This window comes from Salmo salar, chromosome 01 (genome assembly GCF_965601325.2).
Source record: "Salmo salar chromosome 01, fSalSal1, whole genome shotgun sequence".
In the NCBI taxonomy this organism is placed as follows: Eukaryota; Metazoa; Chordata; class Actinopteri; order Salmoniformes; family Salmonidae; genus Salmo; species Salmo salar.
Window position 1 is genome coordinate 91,488,084 of NC_138291.1, and position 27,152 is coordinate 91,515,235.

The 27,152-nt window shown below is 46.4% G+C and overlaps 1 pseudogene; it reads right to left on the bottom strand.

Annotated features, from left to right (window-relative positions):
- The window catches only part of LOC106609298 (transformation/transcription domain-associated protein-like), a 175,880-nt pseudogene that overhangs the window by 132,323 nt on the left and 16,405 nt on the right, over positions 1-27,152 (bottom strand).

Consider the following 27,152-nt stretch of genomic DNA (forward strand, 5'->3'; position numbering starts at 1 on the left):
CAGACAGACAGACAGACAGACAGACAGACAGACAGACAGACAGACAGACAGACAGACAGACAGACAGACAGACAGACAATGCGAGCGAGAGACAGACAGACAGAGTGACCGACAGACAAAGCGAGAGATAGACAGAGCGAGAGACAGACAGAGCGAGAGACAGACAGAGCGAGAGACAGACAGAGCGAGAGACAGACAGAGCGAGAGACAGACAAAGCGAGAGACAGACAAAGCGAGAGACAGACAAAGCGAGAGACAGACAAAGCGAGAGACAGACAAAGCGAGAGACAGACAGAGCGAGAGACAGACAGGGTGAGAGCGTGGCCGAGCAATATGCATTATGTTAAATCGTCCAGCTGTCAAACCAGGATAAAACATCTCTGTTCGCAGATTTAGGAGGGCTACTACAAAATAACACCCTTTTTCATCTTGTTTCCAGGAAAATGCTTCAGTCAATTATTGAATATGTCAGTGGAGGCACACACACACACACACACACACACACACACACACACACACACACACTCAAGCACTAGCACACACACACGGACAGCATCTGCTCTTCGCTCGAGAAGAACAATTAAGAGGAAGCTAAGTATATGAGAAACATAAGTAATTGGAGGGGGGGACTGGCGCTGCACCGCTGAAATTAAAACAATGCAGTCCAGCAGGGAACACTCACGGTTAGGAATTTTAATTTCCATTTTGGGGCTTTTAATATTATGTTCTTTTACCATGTCGGTGTTTGTGTGTGTGAAAACATTTGAGAGGATGCTGTGTTCCCATACGTCCGTGTGTGTGTGTGTGAGAGAGAGAGGGAAGGGTGGGTTGGTTACCTTGGCTTTGAGCTCATTGTTGAAATGTGGGTCATTGAAAGAAGAGAATTCGTTTTTGAGCGATGCTGTAGTTCTTAGGGATCTCCTCCTCCATGTGGTCCTTTAGGAAGGTCATGTTGCACAGGAAACAACCCATAAACGCCCTCAGCAGCTGGAACAGCAGCTCGATCTCATTGAAGTTATGCCTGGAGGGAAGGGGGGTGAGTAAACAGTGAGTAGAACACTGACAGTGTGTGAGCATGCAAGGTATAAAAAATAAAGTTTTACATGAAAGATAGATGACAGTCAATGACGCATCTTGATCTTAGAAGTATTGACCAACCCAGGCAGTTTCATACTGAAGTGGTAGTGCAAATGATGCATATTTACAGCAGTATCATGGTGTGTGGGTTTTTTAGTACATACTTGCAATGGCTGAGCAGACTGTAGGCCAGCAGCTTGGGCTCTTTCCAGTTGATGGCGGCTATGTTGTCTTTGCGGTGTCGTTCCTGGAAGGCCTAACTGGCCCAAACCTGTCTGAGCTGGCTGACCAGAGAGTGCTGCCCCGCTAACCAACCCTCCTCGTTGTTCACTATGATACTGATGATCTGAGAAGAGGAAAGAGAGCAGTGGACACACAGGTGTGAGAAGGTGTAGCTGTTGGAAAGGATTGGATAGGTGAAAACAATATGGCTGAAACTAGCCGGTCAGTGGTAGATTTACATGAAGTCTCACAGGTTAAGGGAGGGTGCATTTGTGTGAGTTTGTCTGAGTGAGTGTGTAATAATGTTAATCATAATGATGTGGGTGCTTATATTTGTCCTAGTGTGTGTGTGTGTGTGTGTGTGTGTGTGTGTGTGTGTGTGTGTGTGTGTGTGTGTGTGTGTGTGTGTGTGTGTGTGTGTGTGTGTGTGTGTGTGTGTGTGTGTGTGCATCAGCGTGCAGCCATCCTCACCTTGATGGCCTGGAACTGCAGGTCGAGCCTGGCGGTGTCGGTGGTGGAGGACCCAGACCTGGCTGTGGCTGCAGTACCAGCAGGGGGGTGAAGCGGCTGGGGTTGGAGGCCAGCATGTCCGTCAGGGGCTTGGCTTCTTTATGTTTCAGGAAGCTCTGGAGCACAACAGAGGAAAGGGGATTAGGAGAATGGGAATTATCTCATGCATTTCTTAAACAGATCCATGGAGCAAAGGCTCTGAATGAGAACACCCGGAGCATAATGTTAGCAGCCATAACTGCAATTCTATCTGACATCAAACAGGGATTCCTCCACACAGTTAAAGCTCCATAGTGAGACATAATGTACCCAAGGCTCTTGGGCAGGATGGTGTTGACATCACCTCCACACAGTTAAAGCTCCGTAGTGAGACGTAATGTACCCGAGGCTCTTGGGCAGGATGGTGTTGACATCACCTCCACACAGTTAAAGCTCCGTAGTGAGACGTAATGTACCCGAGGCTCATGGGCAGGATGGTGTTGACATCACCTCCACACAGTTAAAGCTCCGTAGAGAGACGTAATGTACCTGAGGCTCTTGGGCAGGATTTTAATTTTTTTTACATTTTAGTCATTTAGCAGATGCTCTTATCCAGAGCGACTTACAGTAGTGAATACATACATTTCATTTTCATTTCATGGATTTTTTTTTTTTTTGTTGTACTGGCCCCCCATGGGAATCGAACCCACAACCCTGGCGTTGCACACACCATGCTCTACCAACTGAGCCACAGGATGGCGTTTGTCTCACCATGAACATGTAGCTCTACTGTGGGTCATTGAGTGTGGCCTCCATCATGAACAACTCTACAGTCTGAGATGGGGGATGCGTCAGGAACTTGATCAGGGGCTCCCTGAATGGACTGCCAGCCTGGGAGGGGGGGGCAATCAGTCAGTTAACCATGTACATGACACATTGATGTGTTGACATTTCAAGCCAAAGTGCATAACAAACACTCTGGACAGGGGGTGATCGGACATCTAAAGTTGTAATTAAATAGACAGAGAGATTGAAAAGAAAGTGGAGGAGAACTATAATTCAGGGGTAGATAGGTGGGGATGAGGAGATGAGAAGAGGGAGAGAGAGACAGGGAGAGTACCTCTATGAGCATGGCCCTCAAACTCCATGACCAGTCTGAGGAGCTGATTGAATCAGAAGGAACAGGAGTGAGTGAGTGAGTGAGTGAGTGAGTGAGTGAGTGAGTGAGTGAGTGAGTGAGTGAGTGAGTGAGTGAGTGAGTGAGTGAGTGAGTGAGTGAGTGAGTGAGTGAGTGAGTGAGTGAGTGAGTGAGTGAGTGAGTGAGTGAGTATAGTGAGTGAGTCACAGAAGGAAGACAGAGAGACAGTGCTCATGTGCTCCTGAGTTCTTCTGCAAAAAAATATAGAATTAGAGTTGGATGAAAGTAGATCAACTTACATTTTTAGCCTCAACATTAAAACCTTCAATCCAAATCAAAATTCCATACCTAAAACCTTGAATGACCTGAATGGACTATTACTACCAAAGACTATCAAGAAAAAAAAACCTAACAAACCAAAACCTGCAGAAGAAACACAGGGGAACCTGGAAATACACCCCCCCTCCCCCCCTCTTGCATTGAACACACCCAGGTCCCACAACTGCACTGCTCTCCATCATTGAGAAGGATAAATTCACAGAGCTGGAGAGAGACATGGTGGAGCTCAGAGAGCTAGTCTACACAATCCAAACAGAACAAATCCACAATACAGACCAGCACAACAACACCCCCCACCCCAACAAGACCCGGAGGGCAGAAGGTGGAGCTGGATGGCTGTCTGAGAGAGCTGGCTGCTCTACGGACTGACGTGAGAGAACTTAAAGTAGCACACATAGCAATGAAGGACGAGGTCAGAAAGCTGAGGTTTGACACAGAGCAGGACACTCCCCCAGACATGCCAGCAGAACAGCCCACCTCAGACTCGGACCACAACCTCAACACCCCAATGGGACAGACAACACAGGACCCACCAACCCAAAAGACCTCACCTCCTCCTAACAGCCCTCTTGTCAGCTCCCCCGATAGCCCTCCTGACAACCCCCCCACATCCACTGAGGACACACAAAAGCCAGAGATTGTGCTCCTCATTGACTCAAATGGAAAATACATTCAAAAGGATAAACTTTTTCCCAAACACAAAGTGGCTAAACTCTGGTGACCAAAAACTAGGCATGCCCTGGAGCTGTTGTCAGAGGACAGACTAGGGTCCCCCAGCCACATCATAATTCACACGGGCACAAATTACCTGAGGGCCAGCAGGAAAGGGTGGCAACAGCACTCAAGGGAGTGATTGAAAAAGCTTCTTCCACTTTCCCCAACACACAAGTGATTATTTCCATTCTGCTACCACGAAAATACTTTCACTCTGCCACCATACAGCGGGTGAATGCAAGCATTTCGCAAGACTGTGCCTCAAAATGTAATGTATACCTGGCCCAGCACTGCACCATTGACTTGAACAGCCTTTACGACCAGGTCCACCTCAACAAGGTAGAAATCCCAACTTTTTCCAGGACCCTGAAGGTCGTCACCCTCAACTGTAGCCCCAGCACCTTACACTGGAGCAACAGAGCAAAGGACAAACCCGCCCAGACCAGCGAGACACCCTCCCAGACCTGCAAGACCCCCTCCCGAAGGACCTTCACTGAGTGAACCTACGCCAAGAGGACCTACAGTGGGGGAAAACAGTATCTAATCCCCTGCTGATTTTGTACATTTGCCCACTTACAAAGAAATGATCAGTCTATAATTTTAATGGTAGGTTTATTTGAGCAGTGAGAGACAGAATAACAACAAAAAAATCCAGAAAAACGCATGTCAAAAATGTTATAAAAGGATTTGCATTTTAATGAGGGAAATAAGTATTTGACCCCTCTGCAAAAAATGACTTAGTACTTGGTGGCAAAACCCTTGTTGTCAATCACAGAGGTCAGACGTTTCTTGTAGTTAGTTGGCCACCAGGTTTGCACACATCTCAGGAGGGATTTTGTCCCACTCCTCTTTGCAGATCTTCTCCAAGTCATTAAGGTTTCGAGGCTGACGTTTGGCAACTCGAACCTTCAGCTCCCTCCACAGATTTTCTATGGGATTAAGGTCTGGAGACTGGCTAGGCCACTCCAGGACCTTAATGGGCTTCTTCTTCAGCCACTCCTTTATTGCCTTGGCCGTGTGTTTTGGGTCATTGTCATGCTGGAATACCCATCCACGACCCATTTTCAATGCCCTGGCTGAGGGAAGGAGGTTTTCACCCAAGATTTGACGGTACATGGCCCCGTCCATCGTCCCTTTGATGCAGTGAAGTTGTCCTGTCCCCTTAGCAGAAAAACACCCCCAAAGCATAATGTTTCCACCTCCATGTTTGACGGTGGAGATGGTGTTCTTGGGGTCATAGGCAGCATTCCTCCTCCTCCAAACACGGCGAGTTGAGTTGATGCCAAAGAGCAAAATTTTGGTCTCATCTGACCACAACACTTTCACCAGTTGTCCTCTGAGTCATTCAGATGTTCATTGGCAGACTTCATACGGGCCTGTATATGTATTCTTGAGCAGGGGGACCTTGCGGGGGCTGCAGGATTTCAGTCCTTCACGGCGTAGTGTGTTACCAATTGTTTTCTTGGTGACTATGGTCCCAGCTGCTTTGAGATCATTGACAAGATCCTCCCGTGTATTTCTGGGCTGATTCCTCACCGTCTCATGATCATTGCAACTCCACGAGGTGAGATCTTGCATGGAGCCCCAGGCCGAGGGATATTGACAGTTCTTTTGTGTTTCTTCCATTTGCGAATAATCACACCAAATGTTGTCACCTTCTCACCAAGCTGCTTGGCGATGGTCTTGTAGCCCATTCCAGCCTTGTGTAGGTCTACAATCTTGTCCCTGACATCCTTGGAGAGCTCTTTGGTCTTGGCCATGGTGGAGAGTTTGGAATCTGATTGATTGATTGGTTCTGTGGACAGATGTCTTTTATACAGGTAACAAGCTGCGGTTAGGAGCACTCCCTTTAAGAGTGTGCTCCTAAACTCAGCTCGTTACCTGTATAAAAGACACCTGGGAGCCAGAAATCTTTCTGATTGAGAGGGGGTGAAATACTTATTTCCCTCATTAAAATCAAATCAATTTATAACATTTTTGACATGCGTTTGTCTGGATATTTTTGTTGTTATTCTGTCTCTCACTGTTCAAATAAACCTACCATTACAATTATAGACTGATCCTTTCTTTTTCACTGGGCAATCGTACAAAATCAGCAGGGGATCAAATACTTTTTTCCCTCACTGTACCTCGGCCTAAAGATCAGCGCCACAGGTAAGCTGTGAACGATCTGAGAAATAAGTCAAGAAGGGCCTTCTATGCCATCAAAAGGAACATAAAATTCGACATACCAATTAAGAACTGGCTAAAAATACTTCAATCAGTTATAGAATCCATTTCCCTTCATGATTGTGAGGTCTGGGATCCGCTCACCAACCAAGAATTCACAAAATGGGACTAACACCAAATTGAGACTGCATGCAGAATTCTGCAAAAATATCCTGCGTATACAACGTAAAGCACCAAATAATGCATACAGAATAGAATTAGGCCGAAACCCGCTAATTATCAAAATCCAGAAAAGAGACATTAAATTCTACAACCACCTAAAAGGAAGCGATTCCCAAAACTTCCATAACAAAGCCATCACCTACAGAGAAATTAACATGGAGAAGAGCCCCCTAAGCAAGCTGGTCCTGGGGCTCTGTTCACAAACACAAACAGACCCCACAGAGCCCCAGGACAGCAACACAATTAGACCGAACCAAATCATGAGAAAACAAAAATATATTTACATGACACATTGGAAATAATTTACAAAAAAACAGCGCAAACTAGTATGCTATTTGGCCCTAAACAGAGCGTACACAGTGGCAGAATACCTGACCACTGTGACTGACCCAAAATTAAGGAAATCTTTGACTATGTACAGACTCAGTGGGCATAGCCTTGCTATAGAGAAAGGCCGCCGAAGGCAGACCTGGCTCTCAAGAGAAGACAGGCTATGTGTACACTGCCCATAAAATGTTGTAACTTCCTAACCTCCTGCCAAATGTATGGCCATGTTAGAGACACATATTTCCCTCAGAGTACATAAGCCCACAAAGAATTCGAAAACATATCAAATTTTCCTGAACAGGAAAAAAATTGAAAATTGGTTAAACAAACAGGTATAATTGTGCTTTCCTCTGTATCCCTCCCTCTACCTCTCTCTGTCCCTCCTCATCCCCCTCTCCCCTTCTCACTATTTCTTCATCATCCAAATCTCTCCCTGTCACCCCTCTTCCCTCTGTATCCCTCCCTACACCTCATCCTCTTGTCCTTTCTAACTGTTTTCCTGTGTGTTTGACCTGGTGGCCGCGGTGGCCTTGATGTCAGGCCCCTCAAAGAGAAGAGGAGAAGCAGTCGAACAGCGGGCCAATTTACACGTTATTACCACTAGGTTTAAAGAGCGGAGAAAGAGGAGGACAAAATGAGGAGATAATGGATGCTGTTTGTGCAGAGGTGGGCAGGCACCGCGTCACCTTTTCTGTCCCTTTACAAGGTTATCTGTCAGAGAGATAACGAGAGGCGAGACGGTAGCATTGCTACTGGCTCTGCTCTCTGGCTGGCGCCTAATTAATCATTAATTGTAATATGGCCACTCACTTCTCATGTAGAGCAGGCCACATTGAGGTGGTGTCAGGGTGTGTGTGTCAAGGACTCTTCCTGTGTGTTCATACTCACACAGCCATAGCTGCGCTGGCCTCCATTGTGGGTTATCACCACCACCACAGGTGTTGCTGAGAGAGAGAGAGATTCAATGAATAGGAATATATACAGTTGAAGTCGGAAGTTTACATACACCTTAGCCAAATACATCTAAACTCAGTTTTTCACAATTCCTGACATTTAATCCTAGTAAAGATTCACTGTCTTAGGTCAGTTAGGATCACCACTTTATTTTAAGAATGTGAGATGTCAGAATGATAGTAGAGAGAAGGATTTATTTCACGCTATATTTATTTCATCACATTCCCAGTGGGTCAGAAGTTTACCTACACTCAATTAGTATTTGGTAGCATTGCCTTTAAATTGTTTAACTTGGGTCAAACGTTTCAGGTAGCCTTCCACAAGCTTCCCACAATAAATTGGGTGAATTTTGGCCCATTCCTCCTGACAGAGCTGGTGTAACTGAGTCAGGTTTGTAGGCCTCTTTGCTCGCACATGCTTTTTCAGTTCTGCCCACACAAGCTTTAACTTCCTGACTGATGTCTTGAGATGTTGCTTCAATATATCCACATACTTTTCCTCCCTCATGATGCCATCTATTTTTTGAAGTGCACCAGTCCCTCCTGCAGCAAAGCACCCCCACAACATGATGCTGCTACCCCCGTGCTTCACGGTTGGGATTGTGTTCTTCGGCTTGCAAGCCTCCCCCTTTTTCCTCCAAACATAACAATGGTCATTATGGCCAAACAGTTCTATTTTTGTTTCATTAGACCAGAGGACATTTCTCCAAAAAGTACGATCTTTGTCCCCATGTGCAGTTGCAAACTATAGTCTGGATTTTTTTATGGCGGTTTTGGAGCAGTGGCTTCTTCCTTGCTGAGCGGCCTTTCAGGTTATGTCGATGTAGGACTCGTTTTACTGTGGATATAGATACCTTTGTACCTGTTTCCTCCAGCATCTTCACAAGGTCCTTTGCTGTTGTTCTGCGATTGATTTGCACTTTTTTGCACCAAAGTGAGTCTCCATCCTGAGCGGTATGATGGCTGCGTGGTCCCATGGTGTTTACACTTGCGTACTATTGTTTGCACAGATGAACGTGGTACCTTCAGGCGTTTGGAAATTGCTCCAAACTTGTGGAGGTCTACAATTTTTTTTCTGAGGTCTTTTGATTTTCCCATGCAAAGAGGAACTGAGTTTGGATGTAGGCCTTGTCAAGTACACCTCCAATTGAATCAAATGATATCAATTAGCCTATCAGAAGCTTCTAAAGCCATGACATCATTTTCTGGAATTTTCCAAGCTGTTTCAAAGCACAGTCAAGTGTATGTGTATGTAAACTTCTGACACACTGGAATTGTGATACAGTGAATTATATGTGAAATAATCTGTCTGTTGGCATTTGTTGGAAAAATGACTTGTGTCATGCACAAATGAGACTAAAATGACTTGTGTCATGCACAAATGAGACAAATGAGACTAACCGACTTGCCAAAACCATAGTTTGTTAACAAGAAATTTGTGGAGTGGTTGAAAAACGAGTTTTAACCTCTCTGGGCTAGGCGGGACGAATTCGTCCCACCTACGTAACAGCCACTTTAAGCCTGTGGCGCGATTTTCAAAACCTTAAAAATCCTATTACTTCAATTTCTCAAACATATGACTATTTTACAGCTATTTAAAGACAAGACTCTCGTTAATCTAACCACACTGTCCGATTTCAAAAACGCTTTACAACGAAAGCAAAACATTAGATTATGTCAGCAGAGTACCAAGCCAGAAATAATCAGACACCCATTTTTCAAGCCAGCATATAATGTCACCAAAACCCAGAAGACAGCTAAATGCAGCACTCACCTTTGATGATCTTCATCAGATGACAACCCTAGGACATTATGTTATACAATACATGCATGTTTTGTTCAATCAAGTTCATATTTATATCAAAAACCAGCTTTTTACATTAGCATGTGACGTTCAGAACTAGCATACCCCCCGCAAACTTCCGGGGAATTCGCTAACATTTTACTAAATTACTCACGATAAACGTTCACAAAAAGCATAACAATTATTTTAAGAATTATAGATACAGACCTCCTCTATGCACTCGATATGTCCGATTTTAAAATAGCTTTTTGGTGAAAGCACATTTTGCAATATTCTAAGTACATAGCCCAGGCATCACGGGCTCGCTATTTAGACACCCGGCAAGTTTAGCACTCACCATAATCATATTTACTATTATAAAAGTTTGATTACCTTTTGTTGTCTTCGTCAGAATGCACTCCCAGGACTGCTACTTCAATAACAAATGTTGGTTTGGTCCAAAATAATCCATCGTTATATCCGAATAGCGGCATTTTGTTCGTGCGTTCCAGACACTATCCGAAATGGTAAAGAAGGGTCGTGCGCATGGCGCAATTCGTGACAATAAAATTCTAAATATTCCATTACCGTACTTCGAAGCATGTCAACCGCTGTTTAAAATCAATTTTTACGCCATTTTTCTCGTAGAAAAGCGATAATATTCCGACAGGGAATCTCCTTTTCGGCAAACAGAGGAAAAAATCACAAAGGCGGGGGCGGTCGGGTCACGCGCATAAGCCCAGAGTCCCTTGATCGGCCAATTGAGAAAGGCGATAATGTGTTTCAGCCTGGGGCTGGAATGACGACATTCTGTTTTTTCCCGGGCTCTGAGAGCCTATGGAAGACGTGGGAAGTGTCACGTTAGAGCAGAGATCCTTAGTAAAAGATAGAGATGGAAAAGAAGTTCAAGAAATGGTCAGACAGGCCACTTCCTGTAAAGGAATCTCTCAGGTTTTGACCTGCCATTTGAGTTCTGTTATACTCACAGACACCATTCAAACAGTTTTAGAAACTTTAGGGTATTTTCTATCCATATGTAATAAGTATATGCATATTGTAGTTACTGGGTAGGAGTGGTAACCAGATTAAATCGGGTATGTTTTTTATCCAGCCGTGTCAATACTGCCCCCTAGCCCTAACAGGTTTTAATGACTCCAACCTAAGTGTGTGCAAACGTCAACTTCAACTGAATTTTACTTTATAAAGACTGAATGCTAAATTAACAGACAGATTACCAACCATTTCGAATCCCACCGTACCTTCTCCGCTATGCAATCTGGTTTCAGAGCGGGTCATGGGTGCACCTCAGCCACGCTCAAGGTCCTAAATGACATCATAACCGCCATCGATAAGAGACATTACTGTGCAGCCATATTCATCGACCTGGCCAAGGCTTTTGACTCTGTCAATCACCACATTCTTATTGGCAGGCTCAACAGCGTTGGTTTCCCAAATGATTGCATCGCCTGTTTACCAACTACTTCTCTGATAGAGTTCAGTGTGTCAAATCGGAGGGCCTGTTGTCCGGACCTCTGGTAGTCACAATGGGGGTGCCACAGGGTTCAAATCTCGGGCCGACTCTCTTCTCTACATACATCAATGATGTCTCTCTTGCTGCTGGTGATTCTCTGATCTTCTGGCCCCTCTTCGGACACTGTGTTAACCTGTCTGGGCTAGGGGGCAGTATTTTCATGGCCGGATGAAAAATATACCCAATTTAAACAGGTTACTACTCTGGCCCAGAAACTAGAATATGCATATTATATAGTATAGTATATTTGGATAGAAAACACTCTGAAGTTTCCAAAACTGTTTGAAAGGTGTCTGTGAGTATAACAGAACTCATATGGCAGGCAAAAACCTTAGAAAAAGTCAACCAGGAAGTGGAGGATCTGAGAATTGTAGTTCTTCTTTCTAGTCCCTTTCGAAACTACAGTATCCGTGGGGTTACGTTGCACTTCCTTAGGCTTCCATTGGCTGTCTAAAGCCTTCAGAATGTGGTTTGAGCATTCTCCTGTCACTGGGCAGATAATAGGAGCTCAGTTTCTGAGTGGACTGCCTGGCAACAAAGGGATTGGATATGCGTGGTCACGCGAGCACGCTGTTCCTTCTTTTTCTCCTTGAATGAATACGCTATTGTCCGGTTGGAATATTATCGCAATTTTACATTAAAAGTACCATAAAGATTGATTTTAAACAGCGTTTGACATGCTTCTAAGTACGGTAATGGAACATTTTGACTTTTCGTCTCTAGTTCCGCGCTCGCACGTTATGCCTTTGGATAAGTGATCTGTACGCACGAACAAAACTGAGGTTTTTGGACATAAATATGGATTATTTGGAACAAAAACAAAATTTATTGTGGAAGTAGCAGTCCTGGGAGTGCATTCTGACGAAGATCAGCAAAGGTAAGAGAATATTTCTAATACTAATTCTGAGTTTAGGTTGCCCCGAACTTGGCGGGTGTCTGTATAGCTCACCGTGATGGCTGAGCTATGTACTCAGAATATTGAAAAATTAGCTTTCTCCGTAAAGCTATTCTAAAATCTGACACAGTGGTTGCATCCAGGGGTAGTCGATCTATAATTCTTTAAATAATTGTTATATATTTTGTCAACGTTTATGATGAGTATTTTTGTAAATTGATGTGCACATTCACTGACCGTTTTGGTGGGAATACATTTTCTGAACATCACGAGCCAATGTAAAATGCTGTTTTTGGATATAAATATGAACTTTATCGAAAAAAACATACATGTATTGTGTAACATAATGTCCTAGGAGTGTCATCTGATGAAGATCGTCAAAGGTTAGTGCTTCATTTAGCTGTGTTTTGGGTTTTATTGACACATGTCCTTGCTTGGAAAATGGCTGTGTGATTATTTTTGTCTATGTACTCTCCTAACATAATAACATAACGCTAGCGTCCCACCTAGCCCATAGAAGTTAAATAACCTCCAGACAAGCTTCAATGCCATACAACTCTTCTTCCGTGAGCTCCAACTGCTCTTAAATGGAAGTAAAACTAAATGCATGCTATTCAATCGATCACTGCCCGCACCTGCCCGCCCGTCCAGCATCACTACTCTGGACGGCTCTGACTTAGAATGCGTGGACAACTACAAATACCTAGGTGTCTTGTTAGACTGTAAACTCTCCTTCCAGACTCACATTAAGCATCTATAATCCAAAATTAAATCTAGAATCGGCTTCCTATTTCGCAACAAAGCATCCTTCACTCATGCTGCCAAACATACCCTCGTAAATCTGACCATCCTACCGATCCTCGACTTCGGCGATGTCATCTATAAAATAGCCTCCAACACTCTACTCAACAAATTGGATGCAGTCTATCACAGTGCCATCCGTTTTGTCACCAAAGCCCCATACACTACCCACCACTGCGACCTGTACGCTCTCGTTGGTTGGCCCTAGTTTCATACTCGTCGCCAAACCCACTGGCTCCAGGTTATCTACCAGTCTCTGCGAGGTAAAGCCCCGCCTTATCTCAGCTCACTGGTCACCATAGCAGCACCCACTCGTAGTACACGCTCCAGCAGGTATATTTCACTGGTCACCCCCAATGCCAATTCCTCCTTTGGTTGCCTTGCCTTCCAGTTCTCTGCTGCCAATGACTGGAATGAACTGCAAAAATCACTGAAGCTGGAGAATCATATCTCCCTCACTAGCTTTAAGCACCAGCTGTCAGAGCAGCTCACAGATCACTGCACCTGTACATAGCCCATCTGCAAACAGCCCATCTATCTACCTCATCCCCATACTGTATTTCTTTATTTATCTTGCTCCTTTACACCCCAGTATCTCTACTTGCACATTCATCTTCTGCATATCTACCATTCCAGTGTTTAATTGCTATATTGTAATTACTTCGCCACCATGGCCTATTTATTGCCTTAACTCCCTTATCTTACGTCATTTGCACTCAGTGTATATAGACTTTTTTTTGTTTTCTTTTTTGTACTGTATTATTGACTGTATCTTTTGTTTATTCGAAGTGTAACTGTGTTGTTGTATGTGTTGAATTGCTATGCTTTATCTTGGCCAGGTCGCAGTTGCAAATGAGAACTTGTTCTCAACTAGCCTACCTGCTTAAATAAAAGTGATCTAAAAAAATAAAAAAAAAACACATATCTGCACTCTGGACTGTGGTGAGATAACATCAACAGGGGAAAGAGCAGGAGCAGGAGAAGAACAGAGCACTCGAGGAGAGGATCAGAGTGCTGGAGGAGAGGGTGAGGGGAATATCTTGTGACAGAGAACAACCCATTAGAAAGGTGGCCACCCCCGCAGAGAAGCCAGCAGAACAGCCCGCCTCAGCTCCCGACAAAAGTCTTGGCACCATAGCAGAATAGTCCACCCCAGACCTTGACCATAGCGTCAACATCACAGCAGAACAGACAAATGAAGAACCCCAAGCCCAGGGGATCCCACCTCCTCTGAGCACCCTCCCTGTCAACCACCCTGATAGCCCTCCTGACAACAGCCCCACACCCACTGAGGACAAAAAACACAGATTGTACTCCTTATGGACTCAAACGGGAAATATATACAAGAAAATACACTTTTTCCCAAACACAGAGTGTCTAAACTCTGATGTCCAAACACCCAGCGCACCCTAGACCTTCTGTCTGAGGACTAACTAGGGTCAACCAACAACATAATAATACACACAGGCACAAACGACCTGAGAGCACAGCAGGAAACGGTGGCCACAGCACTCAAGTGAGTGATTGAAAAAGCTTCTTCTACTTTCCCCAATGCACAAGTGGTTATCTCCACCTTGCTACCACGAAAAGACTTCCACCCTGCTACCATACAGCGGGTAAACGCAAGTATTTCCCGTGACTGTGCCTCAAAACCAAATGTTTACCTGACCACCACTCCACCCTGGACTTGAACAGTCTTTACGACCAGGTCCACCCATGCAAGGCAGCAGTGCCCGCCTTCGCCCGCACCCTAAAGGACATCGCTTTCAAATGCAGCCCCAACAATTCACACAGGAGCAATGGATCAATAGACGCTCCGTCCAGACCAGCACGACACTCTCCCAGACCTGCGGGACCCCCCCGGACCTTCACATAGAGGATTCCTGCCAAGAGGACCCACATCCAGACCACAGCACCACCAACCACATCCCCCACCCAAACCAATCAACACCCTCCCAAGTCAACCATGCCCACACCCCAACACCCTCCCAAGTCAACCATACCCACATCCCGGAGGACGAGGCGCAGGGCGATCCGGATGGAGGGGGTGAAACTCACTCAGCAGAGATGGGTTCAAGTCGTCCTCCACCGGCACCCAGCATCTCTCCTCCGGACCGTACCACTCCCAATCCACTAGGTACTGCAGGCCCCTCACCCGACGCCTGGAATCCAGTATGGAACGCACTGCGTACGCCGGGGCCCCCTCAATGTCCAGGAGGGGCGGAGGGATCTCCCGCACCTCGGCTTCTTGAAGCAGACCAGCTACCACCGGCCTGAGGAGAGACACATGAAACGAGGGGTTAATACGGTAATAAGGGGGAGCTGTAACCTATAACACACCTTGTTTATTCTCCTCAGGACTTTAAATGGCCCCACAAACTGCGGACCCAGCTTCCGGCAGGGCAGGCGGAGGGGCAGGTTTCGGGTCGAGACCCAGACCCGGTCCCCTGGTGCGAACACCGAGGCTTCACTGCGGTGGCGGTCAGCGCTCGCTTTCTGCCGCCCTTCGGCCCTTTTCAGGAGCCCGTGGACGGCCTCGAGCGCTTCACCCAATCCTCCACCACAGGAGCCTCGGTCTGGCTCGGATGCCATGGTACCAGAACCGGCTGATACCCCAACACGCACTGAAAGGGCAAAAGGTTAGTTGAGGAGTGGCGGAGTGAGTTCTGGGCCATCTCTGCCCATGGAACGTACCTCGCCCACTCCCCTGGTCGGTCCTGGCAATATGACCGCAGAAACCTACCCACATCCTGGTTCACTCTCTCCACCTGCCCATAACTCTCGGGGTGAAAACCAGAGGTCAGGCTGACCGAGACCCCCAGACGCTCCATGAACACCCTACAAACCTGGGACGTGAACTGGGGACCCCGATCAGAAACTATGTCCTCAGGCACCCCGTAGTGCCGGAAGACGTGTGTAAACAGGGCCTCCGCAGTCTGTAGGGCCGTAGAGAGACCGGGCAAAGGGAGGAGACGACAGGACTTAGAACGTGAAGAGACGTAAACCCTCACGTCCTTAGTCAAAGTGGGCCACCAGTACTTCCACCTAAGGCTTCGCACCGTCCTATCGATACTCAGATGACCAGAGGAGGGTAACGTGTGCGCCCACCGAATCAACCCATCGCGGACACCAAGTGGGACGTACTTCCGTCCAGCTGGACACTGAGGTGGAGTAGGCTCCGACCGAGATGCTCGCTCATTGTCCGCGTCCACCTCCCACACCACCGGCGCCACCAGACAAGAGGCCGGAAGTATGGGGGTGGGATCGATGGACCGCTCCCCTGTATCATACAGACAGGACAGTGCGTCTGCCTTAGCATTCTGGCAACCTGGTCTATACGATATCGTAAATCTGAAATCGGGTGAAAAACATGGCCCACCTTGCCTGGCGAGGGTTCAGTCTCCTCGCCGCCTGGATGTAATTCAGATTACGGTGGTCAGTCCAGATGAGGAAAGGGTGTTGAGCCCCCTCAAGCCAATGTCTCCACACCTTCAGAGCTTTTACGACAGCCAGCAACTCCCGGTCCCCCACGTCATAGTTTCGCTCCGCCGGGGTGAGCTTCCTCGAAAAGAAAGCGCAGGGGCGGAGCTTCAATGGCGCGCCCGAGCGCTGTGAGAGCACGGCTCCAATCCCAGCCTCGGATGCGTCCACCTCCACTATGAATGCCAAAGAGGGAGCCTCGGTAAACAGAGTCCTCCAGCGACAAAACGCTCTGTCCGCCTCAGCCGACCACCACAGACGCACCGCCCCCCCCTTCAGCAGTGAGGTAATGGGAGCAGCCACCTGCCCAAAACCCCAGATAAATCTCTGGTAGTAATTGGCAAACGCTAAAAACCTCTGCACCTCCTGTACCGTGGTGGGAGTCGGCCAATTACGCACAGCTGCAATGCAGTCACACTCCATCACCAACGCTGATGTGGAAATGCGATACCCTAGGAAGGAGTCAGCCTTTTTGAAGAACACGCATTTCTCAGCCTCGACGTACAGGTCATGCTCCAGCAGTCACCCAAGTACCTTGCGCACCAGAGACACATGCGCGGCGCGGGTGGCTTATATCAGAATGTCATTGATATAAGCCACCACACCCTGCCGGTGCAGGTCCCTGAGAATCTCATCTACAAAGGATTGGAAGACGGCTGGGGCATTCTTCAACCCATACGGCATGACGAGGTACTCATAATGGCCGGATGTGGTACTAAACGCTGTCTTCCACTCATCTGCCTCCCGGATACACACCAAGTGATACGCGCTCTTGAGATCCAGTTTTGTGAAGAAGCGTGCTCCGTGTAATGACTCAGTCGCCGTAGCGATGAGAGGTTGCGGGTAACTGTACCCCACCATAATAGAATTTAGACCTCTATAGTCAATGCACGGACGCAGACCTCCCTCCTTCTTCTTCACAAAAAAGAAACTCGAGGAGGCGGGTGATGTGGAGGGCCAAATGTACCCCTGCCTCAGAGATTCAGAGACATATGTTTCCTTAGCCAACGTCTCCTCCTGTGACAGGGGATACACATGACTCCTGGGAAGTGCTGCGTTTGCCTGGAGGTTTACGCACAATCCCCTCATCGATGAGGTGGTAATTGGGTCGCTCACCCCTTTAGAGCCCTCTGTTGCCACAAAATAGTGGGGTTGTGATAGGCCAACCAGGGAAACCCCAGCACCACCGGAAACGCAGGAGAATCAATGAGGAAGAGACTAATTCTCTCCTCATGACCCCCCTGCGTAACCATGTCCAGTGGAGCCGTGGCCTCCCTGACCACCCCTGACCCTAATGGTCGACTATCTAGGGAGTGCACATGAAAGGGTTTGTCCATCTGAACCAGGGGAATCCCTAACCTATGCGCGAAATCGCGGTCCATGAAATTCCCCACTGCGCCTGAATCTACTAGCGCCTTATGCTGGGAATGGGGGGAAAACTCAGGGAAAGAAATTAACACATACATGTGACCAACAGGGGGCTGGTGCTGACTCACCTGGGGTGTCCGAACAGTGCTCGGCCTGCCGTCTCGACTCCCAGACGAGCTCCTCCAGCACTGTTCGGCAGTGTGCCCTCTCCGACCACACCCAATGCAGGAGGAGGCTCCTCCTCCGATCGCCCTCGCTGCAGCACCCCCTAACTCCATGGGGGTTGGAGCGGAGGCGCTGGGAGGTGGGACCAACAGGACCTGATCCGGACGCCTGAGCATAGCCAGCAAGTTGTCCAACCTGACGGACATGTCCACTTGGTGGTCCAGGGTGAGGGTAGTGTCTCTGCATGCTAGCTCTCTGCGGACGTCCTCATGTTAGCTGCACCTATAGTGGTCAATCAGAGCCCTGTCGTTCCACCCTGCGCCGGCAGCCAAGGTCCTGAACTCCAGAGCGAAGTCTTGTGCGCTCCTCGTCTCCTGCCGTAGATGGAACAGACGCTCACCCGCCGCTCTGGGTAGTGGTCCCTCGCCGAGTCTGGTCCATCCCAGACCGCGTTGGCCCACTCCAGAGCTTTGCCTGACAGGCAGGAGATGAGGGCGTTCACGCTCTCACCTCCTGAAGGAGCCAGGTGAACGGTTGCCAGGTAAAGCTCCAGCTGGAGCAGGAAACCCTTGCACCCGGCATCCGTCCCATCGTACTCCCTCGGGAGCGTGAGCTGAATACTGCTGGGGCCGGATGCTGCCGGAGAAGGTGGTGGTGCTGGTTGGGGTGTGGCTGGTGGAGGGATAGGCAGGCCACCCCTCTCCCATCTCTCCATCGTCGCCATTAATTGATCCATGGTGGTCCCGAGACGGTGGAGAACGGTGGTGTGGTGTTGCACGCGCTCATCCATGGAAGTGGAGAGCGCGTCAGCTCCTGCTGACATCATTTAGTTGGTGCGGGATTCTGTTACGTGCCTCCTTAGAGGAGGGAGGTGCAGGAATCAGGAGCAGGAGAGCAAGGAAGTCCCAGTGGCACAATCGTTTATTAACTTCTCAAGGGTAGGGGGCCATATTTTGACATCCGGATGAAAGGCGTGCCCGTAGTAAACTGCCTGCTACTCAAGCTCAGAAGGTAGGATATGCATATTATTAGTAGATTTGGATAGAAAACACTCTGAAGTTTCTAAAACTGTTTGAATGATGTCTGGGAGTATAACAGAACTCATATGGCAGGCAAAAACCGGAGAAAAATCCAACCAGGAAGTGTGGAAATCTGAGGTTTGTAATTTTTCAAGTGATTGCCTATACAGTATACAGTGACTTTGAATTAATTTTGCACTTCCTAAGGCTTCCACTAGATGTCAACAGTCTTTAGAACGTTGTTTCATGCTTCTACTGTGAATAGGAAGAGAACAAGAGGTCCTGGAAGTAGACGACTGAGAAAATGACATGTGTTCAGTGGCGCGCACTGACATGAGAGTTAGCTGTGTTCCTTTTCTTTTTTGAAGACATTGGAATTGTCCGGTTGGAATATTACTGAAGATTTATGATAAAAACATCCTAAAGATTGATGCTATACATCATTTGACATGTTTCTACGAACGTAAATAAAACTTTTTTTTACTTTTCGTCGTGACATTTTGCGCGCACTTCCTGCATTTGGAGTAGTGGACTAAATGCGCGAACAAAAAGGAGGTATTTGGACATAAATGATGGACTATATCGAACAAAACAAACATTTATTCTGGAACTGGGATTCCTGGGAGTGCATTCTGATGAAGATCATCAGAATGCACACTCTAGCGTCCCACATACCCCAGAGAGGCTAACCACTTCTGGGAAAACACTAAACAAACAACAACACGAAGAGTTATCTATCCAAAATGGAGATGTATGGGTAAACCACTTTACCAATATTTTGGCCCTAAAACAAATAACAAACAGCAAAAACATATACATGATCAAATACAAATCTTAGAATGAACTATTAATATCAGGATAAAGGTAAGTCCCAGATGCAGACCGTGTCAAAGTAACAATGTTTATTACAGCAACAGGGGCAAAGGTACAGGACGGTAGGCAGGCTCAGGGTCAGGTAGAGTGGTCAGGTGGGTGGGTACAGGGTCAGGACAGGCAATTGTCAAAACCAGGAGGATGAGAAAAAAGAGACTAGGGAAAAGCAGGAGCTGAATACAAAAATGCTGGTTGACTTGACAAACAAGATGAACTGGCAACAGACAAACAGAGAACACAGGTATAAATACACAGGTGATAATGGGGAAGATGGGTGACATCTGGAGGGGGGTGGAGACAATCACAAAGACAGGTGAAACAGATCAGGGTGTGACAATTAAAAACTACCAGAACCCACTGGATTCTCCAATTCCATTGAATGAACTACAGGACAAAATACAAACCCTCCAACCCAAAAAGGCCTGTGGTGTTGAATGTATCCTCAATGAAATTATAAAATATACAGACAACAAATTCCAATTGGATATACTTAAACTCTTTCACATCATCCTCAGCTCTGGCATCTTCCCCAATATTTGGAACCAAGGACTGATCACCCCAATCCACAACAGTGGAGACAAATTTAACTCCAATAACTACCATGGGATATGAGTCAACAGCAACCTTCAGAAAATCCTCGACATTATCATTAACAGCAAACTCGTACATTTCCTGCGGTTGAAATAGGCAAAAAAACATGTTTCTTTCTACATGGCCAGGGGGTGAGACAGGGATGCAGCTTAATCCCCACCCTCTTCCACATGTACAGTTCAAGTCGGTTCGGAAGTCTATGTTGCGCATGACACAAGTAACTTTTCCAACAATTGTTTACATTCAGATTATTTCACTTATATTTCAATGTATCACAATTCCAGTGGGTCAGAAGTTTACATACATTAAGTTGACTGTGCCTTTAAACAGCTTGGAACATTCCAGAAAATGATGTCATGGCTTTAGAAGCTTCTGATAGGCTAATTGACATCATTTGAGTCAATTGAAGGTGTACCTGTGGATGTATTTCAAGGCCTACCTTCAAACTCAGTGCCTCTTCGCTTGACATCATGTGGAAAATCAAAAGAAATCAGCCAAGACCTCAGGAAAAATATTGTAAACCTCCACAAATCTGGTTCATCCTTGGGAGCAATTTCCAAATGCCTGAAGGTACCACGTTCATTTGTACAAACAATAGCACACAAGTATAAACACCATGGAACCACGCAGCCATCATACCGCTCAGGAAGGAGATGCGTTCTGGCGGAGTGCAAATCAATCGCAGAACAACAACAAAGGACCTTGTGATGATGCTGGAGGAAACAGGTACAAAAGTATCTATATCCACAGTAAAACGAGTCCTACATCGACATAACCTGAAAGGCCGCTCAGCAAGGAAGAAGCCACTGCTCCAAAACCGCCATAAAAAAATCCAGACTACGGTTCGCAACTGCACATGGGGACAAAGATTGTACTTTTTGGAGAAATATCCTCTGGTCTGATGAAACAAAAATAGAACTGTTTGGCCATAATGACCATCATTATGTTTGGAGGAAAAAGGGGGAGGCTTGCAAGCCGAAGAACACCATCCCAACCGTGAAGCACGGCGGTGGCAGCATCATGTTGTGGGGGTGCTTTGGTTCAGGAGGGACTGGTGCACTTCACAAAATAGATGGCTTCATGAGGGAGGAAAAGTATGTGGATATATTGAAGCAACATTTCAAGACATCAGTCAGGAAGTTAAAACTTGGTCGCAAATGGGTCTTCCAAATGAACAATGACCCCAAGCATACTTCCAAAGTTGTGGCAAAATGGCTTAAGGACAACAAAGTCAAGGTATTGGAGTGGCCGTCACAAAGCCCTGACCTCAATCCTATAGATAATTTGTGGGCAGAACTGAAAAAGCATGTGCGGGCAAGGAGGCCTACAAACCTGATTCAGTTGCACCAGCTCTGTCAGGGGGAATGGGCCAAAATTCACCCAACTTATTGTGGGAAGCTTGTGGAAGGCTACTCGAAACGTTTGACACAAGTTAAACAATTTAAAGGCAATGCTACCAAATACTAATTGAATGTATGCAAACTTCTGACCCATTGGGAATGTGATGAAAGAAATAAAAGCTGAAATAAATAATTCTCTCATTTCACATTCTTAAAATAAAGTGGTGATCCTAACTGACCTAAGACAGGGAATTTTTACTAGGATTAAATGTCAGGAATTGTGAAAAACTGAGTTTAAATGTATTTGGCTAAAGTGTATATAAACTTCCGACTTCAACTGTACATAACTCACTTCTGTGAGTGTAATGTTTACTGTTATCTACTTCATTTGCTTGGGCAATGTTAACATATGTTTCCCATGCCAATAAAGCCCTTGAATTAAGTTGAATTTGAGGAGAGAGAGAGAGAGAGAGAGAGAGAGAGAGAGAGAGAGAGAGATAAACACAAGAGAGACAGACAGACAGACAGTGAGGCCTTTTTTGCCTCATACAGCCTTCTCCTGCATCATGCAGGCCTCTCCTGCCTCACACAGGCCTCTCCTTCCGCATACTCTCCTGTATCCTGCAGGTGAGAATCGGTGGAGTTGAGGGCTTGGAACAGGGCAGCAATGATCTTCTCTCTGGACTGAGGCAGGTAGTTACACGCTGCCAGGGTATCTACACAGATAGACAGGGAACAACACAAACTGTCAATTTACAGCTTAACTTCTGATTGATAAAATGCAGAATTGTTCTGAGAACAGAATTAGAATCATGTTGTTCTCATTTTGTCAGGTTGATTGTGATGTACATGTACTTGTATGTTCTACATGTTGAATGGCTGAATTATTTATTGTCCTTCAGTGAAGTAAGAACTACGACTCCCATCATGTATTCACTAAAGGCAGCGATACGCAGGGGCACCAGAGAGGACAGGCTTTAATAGCAGGGCAGTGTCCTCAGCCTCACACAGGTTCAACAGCTGGAGCAACAGCAAGAGCTGGAATCAATACGGATCAATGGAGGATCAAAATACAGTCAACTTACTAAAGTTCCCCTAATACACTGAACTCATTAGGGGAACATATTTTAAATAAATATAGACTAGACCACTTTGAAGGTATGAAAACAAAACCTTTGAAAAACGTTTGACTTTGTTATAGACTATCCAATTAAGTCTGTTGCCATGGCTTGGCCTGTGACCTGAACCCATGGCCTTTCACCTCTGTGTAGAAGACCTTATGCTCCATGACGTTGATGTCCATGGTGAAGAGGCGTGGCTGCAGGGGGGTGCAGAAGATATAGCCCTCCATCAGGCCGATCTGGGCGTTGGCCGCCTGGTGGCTAGGCAGGTGCTTCTTAAAGAGGATCATGTCCTGTAACACCTGGGGGGTGGAAGGGGTTATAACTGGTTATTGCAGGTTATAGAGCAGAAGGTGCTTCTTACGGGGGATCCTGTCCTGTAACACCTGGGCTTGGGAGGGGTTATAATTGGTTATTGCAGGTTATAGAGCAGAAGATGCTAATTAGGGGGATCCTGTCCTGGGGTTACAGTAGGGGGGTAAACACAAGGTTAGGCTGTGGAGTGTGTTTTATTGTATGGCCAGATGGTAATGCTCACTAAGACCTTCATTCCAATATCTGTAGCATGTGCAGAGCAAAGACCATATCTAACACTGCCTCATTCCATTTCTATGTGCAACAACACCCTGATACGGCGTCTCAGACCCACCTCTTGTGTGGCTCCATGATGACGGTGACACTCTTCCCGGTGACCTGGGCCAGCACCTGCAGGGAGTGTATGGCCTGCTTCCTGACCGGGGAGTTGTGGGAGGTGACCTCTCTCACCAGGTCATGGGTGACCATGTGGAAGGACTTGTCCTGAGCAGACAGCAGCTCCTCTGTCTTCTCCTCGTCCTTCAGAGGGGTGGCACAATGGACCAGGAGCTGCTCCAGTGGTCTTTGCCATGGCTACTGCACTGTTATACACCTGGAGGTAAAACTTTAACCTGTTAGGGCTAGGGGGCAGTATTTGCACGGCTGGATAAAAAAAATGTACCCGATTTAATCTGGTTACTAATCCTACCCAGTAACTAGAATATGCATATACTTATTATATATGGATAGAAAACACTCTAAAGTTTCTAAAACTGTTTGAATGGTGTCTGTGAGTATAACAGAACTCATTTGGCAGGCAAAACCCTGAGACATTTTCTGACAGGAAGTGGATACCTGATGTGTTGTATTACCTTTAAACCTATGCCATTGAAAAACACAGGGGCTGAGGAATATTTTGGCACTTCCTATTGCTTCCACTAGATGTCACCAGCCTTTACAAAGTGTTTTGAGTCTTCTGGAGGGAGATCTGACCGAACAAGAGCCATGGAACGATGATGGCCCATTAGACACCTGGCGCGCGAGTTCATGTTGGGTACCCTCGTTCCAATACGTTATAAAAGAGTATGCATTCGTCCACCTTGAATATTATTCATGTTCTGGTTAAAAAAGGCCCTAATGATTTATGCTATACAACGTTTGACATGTTTGAACGAACGTAAATATATTTTTTCCCCTCGTTCATGAAGTGAAGTCCGGCGGGCTTAGATCATGTGCTAACAAGACGGAGATTTTTGGACATAAATGATGAGCTTTTTTGAACAAAACTACATTCGTTATGGACCTGTGATACCTGGAAGTGACATCTGATGAAGAGAATCAAAGGTAATGGATTATTTACATAGTATTTTCGATTTTAGATCTCCCCAACATGACGACTAGTCTGTATCGCAACGCGTATTTTTCTGGGCGCAGTGCTCAGATTATTGCAAAGTGTGATTTCCCAGTAAGGTTATTTTTAAATCTGGCAAGTTGATTGCGTTCAAGAGATGTAAATCTATAATTCTTTAAATGACAATATAATATTTTACCAATGTTTTCTAATTTTAATTATTTAATTTGTGATGCTGACTTGACTGCCGGTTATTGGAGGGAAACGATTTCCTCAACATCAATGCCATAGTAAAACGCTGTTTTTGGATATAAATATGAACTTGATAGAACTAAAAATGCATGCATTGTCTAACATAATGTCCTAGGAGTGTCATCTGATGGAGATTGTAAAAGGTTAGTGCATCATTTTAGCTGGTTTTATGGTTTTGGTGACCCTGTCTTTGAATTGACAAAACATTACACACAACTCTTGTAAATGTACTGTCCTAACATACTCTAAATTTATGCTTTCGCCGTAAAACCTTTTTGAAATCGTAAAACGTGGTTAGATTAAGGAGATGTTTATCTTTCAAAGGGTGTAAAATAGTTGTATGTTTGAAAAATTTGAATTTTGACATTTATTTGGATTCAAATTTGCCGCTCTTGAAATGCACCTGCTGTTGATGGAGTGCACCACGGGGGGGACGCCTGCGTCCCACCTAGCCCATAGAGGTTAATAATAACTTCATATTTCACTATTGTTTTCACCCCACCGTGATACCCGACAGAAAAGTCCTTAGGGGGCAGGGGCCATCTTGCCATAGAAAATAACATTTTTTAATTTTATTGTTTCAACCCTGTATAGTTCAAGTATATGTGTCAACACAAACCAGACAACTAGTGTTACCACAGATAACCGTACCTCTCAAGTGAGGTCCATCATGATGAAGAGCAGAGCCTTGAGGAAGGTGAGATGGTTCTGCAGGACCCAGATGACAGGTAGTCTCTCCATCAGGAACTTAATGGACACTACCCCTTCCAGCTTGGCGCACCAGGCCTGCTCATAGCAGCACACACACATACGCTCTACGACATAGGAGACAGAGGCAGCTGGAATGCCTGGGGAGGGAGACGAGGAATGAAGGGGTGGAATGAGGAATGAAGGGGGGAGAGGAGGGAAATGAGGAATGAAGGGGGGGGATTAGGAATGAAGGGGGAGAGGAGGGCGATGAGGAATGAAGGGGGAGAGGAGGGAGATGAGGAATGAAGGGGGAGAGGAGGGAGATGAGGAATGAAGGGGGAGAGGAGGGAAATGAGGAATGAAGGGGGAGAGGAGGGAGATGAGGAATGAAGGGGAGGAAATTAGGAATGAAGGGGGAGAGGAGGGAGATGAGGAATGAAGGGGGAGAGGAGGGAGATGAGGAATGAAGGGGGAGTGGAGGGAAATGAGGAATGAAGGGGGAGAGGAGGGAGATGAGGAATGAAGGGGGAGAGGAGGGAGATGAGGAATGAAGGGGGAGAGGAGGGAAATGAGGAATGAATGGGGGAGAGGAGGGAGATGAGGAATGAAGAGGGAAGAGGAGGGGGTGAGGAATGAAGAGGGGAGAGGAGGGAGATGAGGAATGAAGGGGGGAGAGGAGGGAGATGAGGAATGAATGGGGAGAGGAGGGAGATGAGGAATGAAGGGGGGAGAGGAGGGTGATGAGGAATGAATGGGGAGAGGAGGGAGATGAGGAATGAAGAGGGGAGAGGAGGATGATGAGGAATGAAGGGGGAGAGGAGGGGGATGAGGAACAAAGGGTGGATGAGGAATGAAGGGGGAGAGGAGGGAGATGAGGAATGAAGGGGGAAGAGGGAGAGGGATGATGAACGAAGGGGAGAGGAGGGAGATGAGGAATGAAGAGGGTAGAGGAGGAGGATGAGGGAAGAGAAGTAACAGAGTGAGAATGAGCTACAGTAACAGCAATAATGTATATTCACAGACAAGAATTAAAGCACTTACAGTAATCGAGAATTCACTTCCTGTTCAAAACATATCAATTGTATAAATCAACACTAGCACACATTATAGTAAGTGATGCCCCAAGCCCTCTGTCTCTCACCCTCTCCTCGGACCCCAGGATGATGGAGGCTATTTCGAAGATAACAGCCAGAGCCACCCCCTATTTTACACAGCTAATTTTCCTCGTAGGCCACGCAGACGGCTATGGTGTTGATCAAACCATTCTCTTCACTGTGGAACATAGCTGTGTTTGGCTGGCTGCCCAGCAGGTAGCACTGCAGCAAGAACGGACCTGGGGGGCGGGGTGGGGTCAAAAACCCAACACCTATGAGAAGCATACAAAAGGAGGAGAATAGAAAGGGTAGAAGGTGTGAGAGAATGACACAGAAGGAGAGATGAGACAAAAAGAGATGGAGCATCCAGCCAAATGAGACAGAGGTGGAGAGACGGTCAAGTCCCAAATGCGAGTGAGACAAAAAGACAAGGTAGCAGAGAGAAATATGCCTTCTCTCACCACACTGCTGAGCCACAGTCACTATGGTGAAAAAAATCTGTCAATGTGCCCTTGAGCAAGGCACTTAACCCTAACTTGCTCCGGGGGCGCTGTACTACTATGGCTGACCCTGTAAAACGGCACACTTCACTTCACTTATCTGGTGCATGTTACAATAAAACATTCTAAATGAAAAGTTTAGCCCTGCTGAAGTGGACGTGTTGTTTAAACAGAAAGGGAAAAGTCAATTAGCCCTTGCCCGGAGATCAATGATGGTAATGGGGGAGAGAGAAATATGGAGATTGATTAAGGCATGAAGAGATGAAGACAATACCCGAGGTCATGTGGAGTTGAGCGGAAACTGGGGAACATTAAAGAGTGCATGTGCGTGCAAATAGTTTTACTTGGGGTGAG